Raw genomic sequence first — 13,458 nt, forward strand, 5'->3', positions numbered from 1 at the left:
TTATCCAGACTTACCATCTAACTAAAGACCTTTGCAAAATCGTGCTTCTACAAGAGCCATTACCACTGCTACACCACCTGTTAAAAATGCCTTAACGCTCTCCCCACAGAAAAATCTCTTTATTCCTCTTGGATCAAATTCATTTTGATTTTGGCTGAGTCATACTTCCTGTTGATACAGTTAATATAGAGATATAAATTTAATTACTACTATGAGTAAGGAACTTGGAAAAGACACAGAGTGTGTGTGTGTGTGTGTGTGTGTGTGTGTGTGTGTTTGGTGTATTCACACCAAAATAAAGTACAAATACCTATATGTACCCTGTTTTTACAGGTGATTATGTAGCTTTTAAGTACTCCATATTCTTTTGGTCCTTAACAAGCACTTAAAATTTTCCCTGGGTCCTTGCCTATTGTAGAGATGCAAGCCCTTCATATTCCTTGAGATTCTGAGCCATTGGCAACTTGATCTGGATTGAGTTTTGTAGTTTTCTCCTAGTGTTAATATTAAGAATACATGCACATAACTATGTACAATCATATAAATCTTCCTTGGGCTGACATAAAAATTACCAGTGCTCAGTATCTTTAAATGACAGAAATGTATTTCCTCATCATGCTGGAGGACTGAAGTCTGCAATAAAAATATCATCAGGTTTGGTTCTTTCTTGGAAGCAAAGAAGGTGAACAGGCTATCCCAGCCCACTCTCTTAGCTTTGGGCAATTTTCAGAAATTCCCAGAATTCCTTGTCTAGAGCATGCATCTGTTGTCACATGCCCAACTTCCCTCTGTATTTCTGCTTACAACACCAACCACTCTGGACCAGGGCCAACCTTAATTATTTATGATCTCATTTTAATTTAGTTACATCAACAAAGACTCTGTTTCCATATTACAAAGGGTTAGAATTCCAACCTATATTTTGGGGGGAAGCAATTCTGTCTAAAACATTGGGATGCCTGAATCTACATGTCAGAGATCCTCCCCGCTACCCCCCCCCCCGCCCCAGTTTGTAGCAATGTGTGAATTGAATTCCACCTGCTGCCCACGGTAGCCTTCCCAGGCTGTAACTACAGTTTCCCAACATTGACTACATGAGGAGTCTAGGGTGGGCACACTGCAACCTCAACTTCCAAGTTAATAAACTCCTTTCTGTGTCTCTGGGTAGGAGCATTCTCCTTTTGGGAATGAAGAACTCTTAAACAGTAGAACCTGAAATTCTGAGGTCAGAAAGCAAACTTTCGATCTGTGTCACCAGTAGTAACAGTAAGAAGCGCCATTCCTACTTCGACCTTGATTCCAAAAGTCCTGGCTACGGAGAAAAAGTGCAATCTGACTTTCACCATAAATCTCATCCCAGGGCATCCATATTTTCTGGGCCTAACAGGTGTTTCCATGCAGCAGGGACTAAAACTCTTCAAAGCCTGACTCATAGTTCTGCCATTTGCTTTAGCAATCATGGGGACAGGATAAATTCTAAAGTCATGAGTCCTTGTCTACTGTAAAGTTAGTGTCTTCTCCAGAGCGATGCTTTGTAAAATACGAGTTGTGTTATTACCCCAGATAGTAGTTCTGACACCAGCACAGAGAGGTAAAGTGGAATCCTTTTCCACCGTGGGTATCTATTCCCCAGGGAACAAAGCAGTGCTACTTCTGTGATGAATGTGGCTCGATGCATCATTGTAATCAATCTGGCAGCAGGTGGCTAGCTAGTTCTCCTGGGCTCACGCTCACCCTCAAGGAATGGTGCCATATTTGGAGTTCAGTGTTGGTTTGTACTGCCAGGAGACTGGGCACCCTAGAGCAGCCTTAGTCTGGTTAGCTGTGGTAAAAAGGAACCCATGTTGTAGCCCTTGCATAAATGCCATCCTCATGGGATCATTGGCCAAGGGAAAGGCTGGCTGGGAATAGGCTATCTATCACCTCTGGGGAAGTGTTGACATACAACAGAAATACCTTCTTATGTGACTGCTGTAGTCACATTCTGGTTCCCTGGACACAGTCTTCCTGTCCTGATCTCTTTCAGTCCCTGATTAGCCACCCAAACTGTTAGCTGTTCTCCATGATCAGGGTAAACTTTGAGCAATCTTGAATTCCAGACCAGCAGTTGTGTGTGTGTGTGTGTGTGTGTGTGTGTGTGTGTGTAATGTGGCAGGGGAGTGAGATTCACACCACAGTGTGGAGATCAGAGGACAACTTTGGGACGCTAACTCTCTCCTTCCACCGTTTTTTGCGAGTTGACTGAACTCAGGTCGCCAGCCTTGTGCCTTGACCCACTGAGCCATCTCACCAGCATATGGTTGTGATTTCTTTTAACTTAAAAAAACCTGAGCATGCTTGCACCTTCTAAACTGTTAGCCGTTAAACAAACTGCTATTTCTCCAGAAAGATCACATTTCTGCTGAGAATAAATGTTAGGTCATACTCAGGCTCTTGGCATCAGGTCCTGTGACCCAGTGGCTCCTCTTGTGTCCTCAGTGCTCTGATTTCTCCCCAGGACCACAGCTTGGAGTGTGGGAGTCTGTTTAATTCTAAGCTGGGTGATTCTACTTAATTTTAGTCTTCTCTTACTATGTGCTTTGTAGCGAAGATAATTTTAAAAGCAGCCCACACTAAGTCTAAATTCAATCCTAGGCAAGAAAGGAGTGGCTATATGCTGTCAACTTAACACAAGCCTAGACATATTTGGGAAAAAGGAGCTCTCAACTGAATAACTTGCCTACAGATTGGCCTGTAGGTAAGTCTGTGGAGGCATTTTCTTGATTGATGACTGAGGTTGGGGTAGGGGCAGCCCACTGTGAGTTGTGCCACTTTGGGGCAGGTAGTTTGAGGTTGTATAGGAAAATGGGCTGAGCAAGCAGTAAGCAGTGTTCCTCTGTGGTCTGTGCTTCAGTTCCTGCCTCCAGGTTTCTGCCTTGGCTTCCGCTGATGGTGGACTGTAACTTGTAAGCCAAGTCAATCCTATCCTTCGAAGTTGCTTTCAATCATTACCGCAGTAAGAACAAGCAACTAAGACACTTTACTATTTCCCATCATTTTGATCGAACATCTTAACTACCTTCTCCACCCCTGGAACCTCTCTCAGAAAGAACAAAAGTTGGAGACACAATGGGAAGGGACAGGGGAAAATCTCAGAGACTGAAGTAGTCACAGCGATAATTGTGAGGGAGAAAATTAGCTTAATGTTATATTCTACTTTTAAAGCTATGGAAAAATTCTTGCCACATACATATGATGGCAAAACAAAATGTGGGCATGGAAAAAATGACTGACTTTAAAAATAGCAAAATACTTAGCCAAGCCTGGAGTCATTAAAGTAATGCAGCTGCAGACAGTTTATAGGTTTCTGTTTTTAATTAGCTTAAATAGTACAGTGCTTGGCCGGAGCAGGCATCTAGCTGCTACAACAGACTGATTAACTCTCCCCCTACTTCTTTAGCTTCCCCAAAAGTTCTGACACATTGGATCAGGGCAATTGTAAAAGCCACAATAATTTAGAGCAGTAAGAATTTGTCCTTGCCCGGGTTCCATAGCTGTGAAGCAACACTGTGACCATGGCAACTCTTAGAAAGGAAAACATTTAACTGGGGCTGACTTACAGTTCAGATGCTTAGTCCATTATCATCATGGTGGGTAGGAAGCATGGCACAGGCAGGCATGGTGCTAGAGAGGTAGCTGAGAGTTCTACATCCGGATTGGCAGGCAGCAGGAAGAGAGTGACACTGGGCCTGACTTGAGCTTCTGAAACCTCAAAGCCCACCCCAGTGACACACTTCCTCCAACAGGGCCACACCTACTCCGACAAGACCACACCCCCAATAGTGCCACTCCCTTTGAGTCTGTGGGCCATTTTCATTCAAACCACCACAGAAGTCTTCAACCCTTACACACCAGGGGGATATCAGAACTTCTGACTAGGCCTTCCTAACTTGTAGTTGGGGATTTTTTAGTTCTGCCAATAAAGAGGAAAACCCCATCATAGCCTCCAAAAGGTGGTATAATGATTCCTCTACTGCTTAGATGATATGGATCTGAAAGGCTTACCACCAAGTCCTCTGACAGAAAAAAAAAACAAAGTGGGCTTCTGTCTTAGGTCTCATAGAATAGTCACAGCATCCTATGTCACTTCTAGGGGATGGAGTTGGCATGAGTCCTAACCATACATTCCAAAGCACAATACCACTTGAAATTTAGCCTCTCCTCCTCTTTCCCCTCCTCCTCCTCTTCATCCTTCTCCTCTTTTTTCTCCTCTTTTTCCTCTTCCTCTTCCTCCTCCTCTATCCTTTTCGTCTTTATTTTTTTATCTTGCTTGTGCATTTTTTTTTTTTTTTTTTTTTGGTTTTTCGAGACAGGGTTTCTCTGTGTATCCCTGGCTGTCCTGGAACTCACTCTGTAGACCAGACCAGGCTGGCCTCAAACTCAGAAATCCGCCTGCCTCTGCCTCCCAAGTGCTGGGATTAAAGGCATGCGCCACCACCGCCCGGCTCTTCTTTATTTTTTAATCATGTTTTATTTATTGTTATTTTATGTGTGTTGGCATCTTGCCTACATGTAGGTCTGTATGAGGGTGTCAGATCTCCTGGAACTGAAGTTACAGACAGTTGTGAGCTGCCATGTAGATGCTGGGAATTGAACTCAGGTCGTCTGGAAGAGCAGCCAGTGCTCTTAACCTCTGACTCATCTCTCCAGCCCCACTTTTCTTTACTTTAAAGACTTTATTTCAATGTTTATGTGAGTGGGGGTATACGAACATCAAGGGAGTATCCTTCTTCATCACTCCCTGCCTATTTGAGGCAAGGTCTCTCCCGAGCCTGGGGCTCACATTTTCTCAGCTAGGTCAGAAGCCAGCAAGCCTCAGAGATTCTCCTGTTTCTGCCACCCTTGGAATTGAGGTTCCAGCCATGAGTGGGACCTCTGAGTTGTTGGGTGGGTACTTAGATCCAATCCCTGCTCCTCATGGCTGTACAGCAAACTTATAAACTCATAGCTGCTGGACTCTCTCTCCAGTCCTTCAGTTAAAATGATGTGGTACCGATATAAATAAAGATGTCTGGATGAATGGAATAGAATGGAGAGATCAGAACTAAGCTCACGTACAAATATGGTCAAGCAATGTACATATGGTTCTCCTTTCAACAAATGATACTGAAAAAACTGGATATCCACATACCAAAGAGTCAAGTTGGGCCCTTACCTTAATACCACTTGTCAAAACTAACTGAAAATGAATCAAAGAGGACCTAATGTTGGAAATAAAATTATAAATTTTTTTTAGAGGGAATAACTTTGAAACTTTGAATTTGACAATATATTCTTGGACATGACACTTTGTACATACCCTATATACACAATAATACATTTAATAAATCTTAATCCAGTCTGCTTCCTTTGCAGCTTAAAAACAGTTTGCCACCTGTCCAAATATTAAAAGAAGGACTAAACCGAGATTTGGGCTATGATCTAGACTTTGTAGATAAATAAGTCAAAGAGAGTAACGAACATGAAAGGCAGAGCCGATACACAGTAAGCAGGTGTCATGTAGTCCTCTGCAGCGTCACTCCGATTTATTTTGACTCATGGATGCCTCTGTTGACTAATTAAATTGTCCAAATGTGACTCTAGGCAAGACACATCCCCTTTCCTTTTCAGTGTAGCAGTGTAGCAGGCGAGGAGAATTATTAATACCTAAGCACCGGGGGTGGAATTAATCAATTAGCATCGAAGCAATGGTTGGTACATTACAGCTCTTCCTGGAGGAAGAACCAAAGGATAGAAGTAGAGTAAAACGAAGATGTGGAAGCCTCAGCTCCGAGCAAGACCACGGCTACTTAGAAAGCTTAAGTGTGCTTCAAGTGTGCCCGTGAAATATGCACGGGCGGGAAAAATGAAAAAAGGGCAAAGAGCCTCTTGAATTTTTTTAATAACAGTTTCTAACACCTAGGAAACTAAGGGAGCCGAGGGAGGCGGGGGGGGGGGGGGGGGGCTCCCAGACTGCTCTATCTCCTAAACAAAAGCAACTTTATAAGTATTTATGATGTAACTATTTGTCACGCTATATATTCATTTCATGCATTTTTCCACAGGTGACATCGAACAATAAAAGATGAAATTTAAAACAGACTGGAGCTCGGTTTCTAGTTTGAAAGTTGGGGAAGCAAGGTGGGCGGCTGACCGCATCATTCTGTGCGCAATCCTGTGGGAAAACCAAGAGCACAGGGGACAAAGTGCAGAAACGATTTCAAGAGTAGAAAAAGGAGACGAACTACAGAGTCACTCTTGGAAGAACAGTGCTTGTTAGCCTTGGACTTCCATACATTCATTTTTCTTTTTTCTTTTTTCTTTTTTCGAGAAAGAATCTTTCTGTGTAACCCTGACTGTCCTGGAACTCACAGAGATCTGTCTGCCTCTGTCTCCTGAGTGCTGGGGTTAAAAGTATGCATATACACCCAGCATACAGAAAGAATTTTGATGATGAACTGCCAGAGAAAGTTGTTGTTTGTTGTTGTTGTTGTTTTTAAATGACTCATTGTTTTAGAGGGATCATCAGATTTTTAATATTGTAATTTTCTAAGTGTACAGATCAATAGCTGTAAGTAAATTTGAGATGTTGGGCGACCATCGTGCTAGTTCTGGAAGCATCAGCTTTAAAACTTAAGACCCAAAATAATTGTGTTGTTTTTGGATGGATGGAGGCAGTTAGGGTATTCATGAATGTGCAAGGAGGAAGATGCCAAGTGGGGATTCTTCCTAAACCCTGCTGCTCCAGCTTAGCCAGGGTAGCTCCTCACCTCCTGCTTAGACCCTTTTCACACTAAATCCCGAGGCAAGAGCACCAACCAGCTCCCCTGTCCAGCCTCCCTACTGTGCTGCCAACAGACACAGTGCATCTCAGCTTCCAGGCTGGTCTCAGTGGAGAGCGGCCTCCGGAGGACAACATCAAAGCAGCTGCTGTGCATGTGGTTCTGACACCGTGCATCTGCAACTGTCTGGCTGTGCATTTGATTCTATAAATGTACAGGTCTTTTAACAGTAGCTGTGTGCTTTTTCCCCCCTGGCTGTGGCTCAGGTTTTAATATTAAAACGAATAGTCTTAAAACATTTTCCTTTACTTTATTGTGAATAGTCGGACACTTTTGGGAACAAAATAATCAGGACTCAGGATCTCTAGTAAGGCTTCTTTATTTTCCTTTCCTTTTTTTTTTTTTCTTTTTTGCTTTCATCTTTAATTTGGCCTCATGTAGAACCTGACATTATAATAGGCACAGGATACTAACTTACAATATATATATAAAAAAAATCTAACCCAGATGTTGATGCCAGCAACTGTAAGCCTAAGTCTGAGAGCTTGCTTCAAAAGATGGAAAAGAGTTGGAATCCTAGAATAGCAGTCAGGGCCCACAGCTAAAATATCCCCGTAGAACTTGTAATCAAGGCCATCACCCATACACAGAAATTATAGTAACCCTTGTCCGTTCTTATCTTCTCCAGTCCTCTTCCTTTCCTTCCGTGGCCCATCTTTCCACCTTGCTATTCTTTTCAACTCTTTAGGTTGAATTTCGGGTCATGATCGACCCGAAATTTGCAGGACTCATACAAAGTGGACTTATGTCTTGTCTTACTGTTTCAGGAGCTCCAGACATTTTCTTTTTTTGTGAGCATTTTCCTCCATAAAACATAAAAACTGTTTTCCAGTGGCATTGAAATAAAGATAAAAATGTTATCCGCACTGTACCACCAAGCTTCTATTAATTTTTCTTTAGTTGCAAATTAAAAGTCAGCTTACACAGATTCCTGCAAATATTATGGTCCTCAAATGCTGTGCCTCCTCCTTATGTGTAACCCAGTCTGGCATGGGAGGCCTAAACACTGCAGGATTTCATCGGTTTATCAGACTGGGTGCCTATCACTTAGGGTGGTGCTGATTGCAAACAGTGCAATAAAATGCAAAGTAGCTTAAGCAACAAGGGAAAGCATAGGTTCCTGTTAGCTGGTAAGTACAGAGGTTGGGTTGGCTCCACACCTCTGGACATTTACTCTTGGAGATTTGCATTTTGTGGATAAGGACCTAGAGACGGACATTGTTAAAAATTGTGTCTTGTCTTTTCAGTGCCTTGCTTTCCTGACTACCTTATATCAGAGGCCATTTTTATGCTGTGGAGAACCTAAGAATGGCAGGCACTTGCTTTCTCAGTCTCTCTTGAAGCTGGCCACTGCAACTTTGGTGAAAGTATTCCACTGGATCCTTGGAAGAATTGTTTTCTTGGATGTGCACTCCCCACTGTTTCCGTTTTACTTCAGAATACTTGTTGTGCCTTCTGTAGCTGCCTGGAAGCCATGAGAGGTCATAAGGACAATGTGAAAATGGAAAGATCTAATTCCAAGTTGTTGACGATAGGGTTGACCCACTTACTTAATCTCAGCTGGGAATGCCTATCCCTGAAACACTTCATCGATCGAGGGTATAGTTCTACTTCGTGCTGCATCTAGCTGGGCAGTCCTATTAATGGTAGCTTGTTAAGATATCGAGAGAACAAGCTATGTGCCATAAAGTTTGAGATATTGATCAATGTCACGAACACAATAAATATCGTGGAGGTCGCTACAAGCTGTACGATTGCAGAAGGTCTCCCTAAGATGACCTTTGAAGCTGGTGGAGCCAGCCATGCCAAGGTCTGGAATGCTTGGTGCTTCAGACAGAACAAACAGTAACTCTACAAGTCCTAATCTTTAGCATGAGAGCTGGAATAGCAGAACGAACCCCACTGATTAGCAGCGATAAGCAAAGGGAAGGAAGTATAGGAAGTGAGGCCAGAGAAGTGGCACGGAACATTTTTGCCTTTTAGGTATGTTTTTGAGACAGGGTCTTGCCTTGAACAAAATTCTCCTGCCTCAGCATTATGAATGTTGCGATTAAAGGTATGTGCCAGCATTCCCAGCTCATGTTTTGCTTTTTAACTAAATGCTTCAGGATATAGACAGTTAGAATGAGATAATGGCTTTGAAAAATTGATTGGGCTGGCTAATTTTAGAGATCTGAGGTGGCAAGATCTCATTATGGAGGTAGCTGTTCAGTACACTTGCTTATCAAATGTGGTGTCGGGATCTCTCTGTCTTTCTTATCTTCATCGCCCCCCCACTTGTTTGAGTTTTTAAAGAGCATTGTGTGCACAGAAGAAACAGGAGTAGCATCTATGGAAGAATCATGTCACCTTATAGGCTTTTCTTGGGATTCTTTAAACATTGGGGTTAGAGAGTTAAACTGGCACACTGTAGATGGTCAAAAGCAAAGGCCTGTTCATTTAATCATAAGTCATAAATGAAGCCATATATGGAGCAGTTGTCATTTGGGGAAAAAACTGCTTGTCAGTCTTTAGAGACATGAATAAATGCAAAATGTAACCAATAATATTCAAGTCCTTGTTTCTGCTAGGTTCCTAAGGTCTGTTCCACCTCCCAGGCCTCCCCTTTGTCTTAGGGTTTCCATTGCTGTGAAGAGACACCATGGCCATGGCAACCATTATAAAGAAAACATTCAGTTGGGGCTGGCTTACAGTTTCAGAGTGTGGAGTGTGACAGTGTGCAGGCAGACATGGTACTGGAGGTCTGGATCTGCAGGCAACAAGGAGAGACTGAATATCACACTGGGTGTAGCTCGAGCACATATGACTTCAAACCTGCCCCACAGTGACACACTTTCTTCAACAAGGCCACACCTTCTAGTAGTGCCACTCCCTATGACAAGCATTCAAATACATGAGTCTATGGGGGCCATACCTCTCCAAAAAAAAAAAAAAAAAAAAAAAAAAAAAAAAAAAAAAAAACCACACCCTCCAGTTTTCTTACTCCATCGCTACACCAGAGTCTGTTTCAATCATCCTCTCTGCTGGGAGCATCAAGAAGGTAGCTGTCATAATTGAACATTGGTTAGGGTGATGAAGGAAATGCATTTAAAATACAAAAGTAGCTGTGAAAAGTTGAGTAGGGAATAGAATAATCTAGAAACTGGGTTGAATGTCCATGTTCCTGTGATAACAGCAGATCTGCTGACTGACCTGTGGGCCTAATAAGAACTTGGTAACCAGCAGGGTTTTTGTTATTTTTTAGGAGAAATAATTTCTAGTTCAATTTGGCATGACTCCAAGTAAATAGAAGAGAGGAAAACCCCCAAATAGTCTGCTTTTATATTTTAGCGTATTCATGTATTATTATTATTATTATGCTTTATAATCAGACCTCTGGGATCACTATGGCTGATACATTGTTTTGCTAAACTTGCAAGCCAAATCTTTTTCTTTAAAAAGTCTTAGTCTTATTCAATCAATTGGTCTTCTGCCTTCATGTTATAAAAATATTTTATGTTCATTTCATGCCTATGCATGTTTTGCTTGTGTTTATGTCTAGACTCCATACCCATGCCTGGTGCCCAGAGAAGCCAAAAGAGGGTGTCAGATCTCCAGGAACTGGAACTAGAGATGGTTGCAAGCCACCATGAGGGTGCTGGGAATTGAACCCAGGTCCTTTGAAGGAATAGCCAGTGTGTTCTTAACCATCTCTCCAGATCCTCCAGCTAAATTCTTAACAGCACCTAAGATCAAGGCCATTAATCTGGAAACTGAGGAAACAGACATCTTACTACCCTCCTTTTCTGGCTTTACTTTACCTGCTGCTAAGAAGGAAAACTCTCTTTATTGCTCTAGTTTCCCTTTGCATTTTAATTTCCAATTCATATCCTGAAAATTCTCTGAGGCTCTAGAACTAGGTTAGATACCCTCTCAGAAGCCTTTATGTTACTGTGTCCTTCCAGCACACAGTACCTGTGATGGTTTGTATATGGTTGACCCAGGGAGTGGCACTATTAGAAGGTGTGACCTTGTTAGAGTAGGTGTGACCTTGTTGGAGGAAGTGTGTCACTGTGGGTGTGGGCTTTAAGATCCTCATCCTAGCTGCCTGGAAGTCAGTCTTCTAGCAGCCTTCTGATGAAGATGCAGAACTCTCAGCTCCCCTGCACAATGCCTACTTGGATGCTGCCATGTTCTGGCCTTGATGATAATGAACTGAACCTCTGAACCTGTAAGCCAGCCCCAATTAAATATTGTCCTTATAAGAGTGCTTTGGTCATGGTGTCTGTTCACAGCAGTAAAACCTTAACTAAGACAGTACCCTAACTGATGTCTGGTCTCTTTCCATCTCTACACTCTAAGTTGAAAACTGGCACATAGTAAACAGGTTTGTAAACAGTCTTAAGTTAATGAAGGTTATGCATATGAATTCATGCAGAGCACTGGCTCACAAGCAAGCTATTAAGTGTTCTCTTCTTAAAGAAAACATTCATATTTTTTTGGATGGTTCATTAAATACCCTTGGGATCCGAGAACAGTATGGTACATTGCATATTTGAGTGAGAGTCAATCTGTAGATGGAAATACAGGTGGTGTTCAAAACATAACAACTTAAACATCTGCTCTCGATGATTGATTAATCCGAACAGAAGCCAGCTGGCATGCATAGGAGTGCGTAATGTTTGAGGTCAGGCTTAACACTGCTGTCTTCAATGACTCCTTGGAGATCCCAGGGCTTCTTAATGAGGAAATTATTAGACTTACTTTCAAAACTTTCTGTAGATTTTACTTTGCAAGTGGAAATATACTGGCACATTTATGGAACATTAAAGTTAAATGAACAACCTGATTGAAAATTATTTACGAAAACAATAGTTTCGTGAGATGTAAGATCTCACACAACAATAGCTCTTTTACATATTACAGTAATTGTCAAAAAGCAGTTGTTCCTCTAACTGTAAATATGAATGCGATCTAAGAATATGTTTAGGATATAAAGACTATTAAAACTATGCAACTTTACTGAAAATAATAGCATGAAGGGGTTACACTAGTCCAAGTTAAGAGCGGACTCCAAGTGGTTACATTATATAAGTTGTGAGGATTTTAAACTCGTGACAAAGGACAGAAGGGAAATTCTTCTCATTGCAAGGAAATCCTCACTTAAGCTTCTGAGAGCCACAAACACTTAAAACCCATGAACCTGATTCAGCTGATCATCCTTAGCTGGTCTAATCTCTATCAGGAACTGGCATGTGTTCTTGTGCTGGTCACCCTGTAGCTGAATTACTTCTCCATATTCTGGATGCTCAATTACAGTACCAATTGCAGGCAAATTTCTTCTTAAAGGCCTTCACTAGTTTCTTTTTATCACAATCATCACTGGTTCCTTGGACAGTTGTATGGGTCTTGCTGCAGTTTCTCTGTTGAATTCTTGCATGAAGATAATCCTCAGTGCCAGCAGGAAGCAGGTCATCACCCTTACTTGCATCAGTAAAGGGGTTGAAAGAGTGGAAGTTCTGGATAGCAGACATAGGATTTCTTTTCCTCCGTGGAAACAGCCTGTGGATGGTGGAGAAAGCGGGAGGAGGGGAGGGGGCGGAGCATCAGGAAGCAGAGGGGCTCAAGGGGGAGGCAGCTGAGTCCTCGGTGATGGCTCACTGACTGGGGCCGAGACTTACATTTTAAAAATTGGAATAATGAGACCCTAAACAATATGCCCAAGATATTTTTTTGTGAAATGCAAATAGAAACATAATATGCATAAAATCATACCAGAAGTATACAATGACTTCTTCAGCTTTTTTAATTGCCTGAATTCAAAAGTTTATCTGAAATTGAAATGGAGTAACACAGTAATTAATATATTACTATAATATAACAATACCCCATATTACTTCAATAAGATGACACCAATTTTGAAACTGTCACAGCATTACAGAAATCAGTATAAAATAAATTCAGAAGACAAACTTAAGAATGATGTATGCATTAAAATGTGACAGAGTGTTTCAAGCTGCTAAGACTGATAGATTTAGAAAATAGTGTTAGGTTAATTGTGATACAAGTATTCAACTGGCCATTTAAATAATAAACATATAAAACCAGAAAATAACTAAAACAATATACAGTTTAAAGCCCCAAGTGAGTTGCAATAGTAATATATTAAAAGATAGATTTATCTCCACACATTGAGTACATCTCTATGCAAAGTCTCATAATTAAAGTTTAACAAGTTGGAGGAAAGTGTTTAAAGTGTTGATGATGTCCCGGCTAGCCTGGCTGATAGGACTGAAGTGTTCTCTGCCAATTGCATAGGCAGAATCTGGCATCAGATGGCTTGTACTTTAACATGAAACGTCCCAAAGGCCAGCTAGGATAGGCTGGACATTGTCTGAGAACAAGAATCTTATGCAAGAAATTTACTGAAGAAGTCCTCTCCAGAAGCACCCCGAAGAGAAAGGGAAGTAGAAGGTGAAGTCGGCTTACTGAAATATAAACGTTGGTTAAATTAAATTAGACGTTTTAGGCAAAAGATGAGTGAACGATTCCCACACCCCCCACCCCCGCTAGACTCAGAATCGGAAGTTCAGAGGGATCGCCCTGTAGTGTGGGCAGG

The 13,458-nt window shown here is 41.7% G+C and overlaps 1 pseudogene; it reads right to left on the reverse strand.

The window, feature by feature from the left end:
• Positions 1-12,027: 12,027 nt before the first annotated feature.
• Positions 12,028-12,373, reverse strand: LOC117724007 (eukaryotic translation initiation factor 1 pseudogene; annotated as a pseudogene).
• Between the last annotated feature and the right edge of the window lie 1,085 nt (positions 12,374-13,458).

This window comes from Arvicanthis niloticus, chromosome 19 (genome assembly GCF_011762505.2).
Source record: "Arvicanthis niloticus isolate mArvNil1 chromosome 19, mArvNil1.pat.X, whole genome shotgun sequence".
Taxonomy (NCBI): Eukaryota; Metazoa; Chordata; class Mammalia; order Rodentia; family Muridae; genus Arvicanthis; species Arvicanthis niloticus.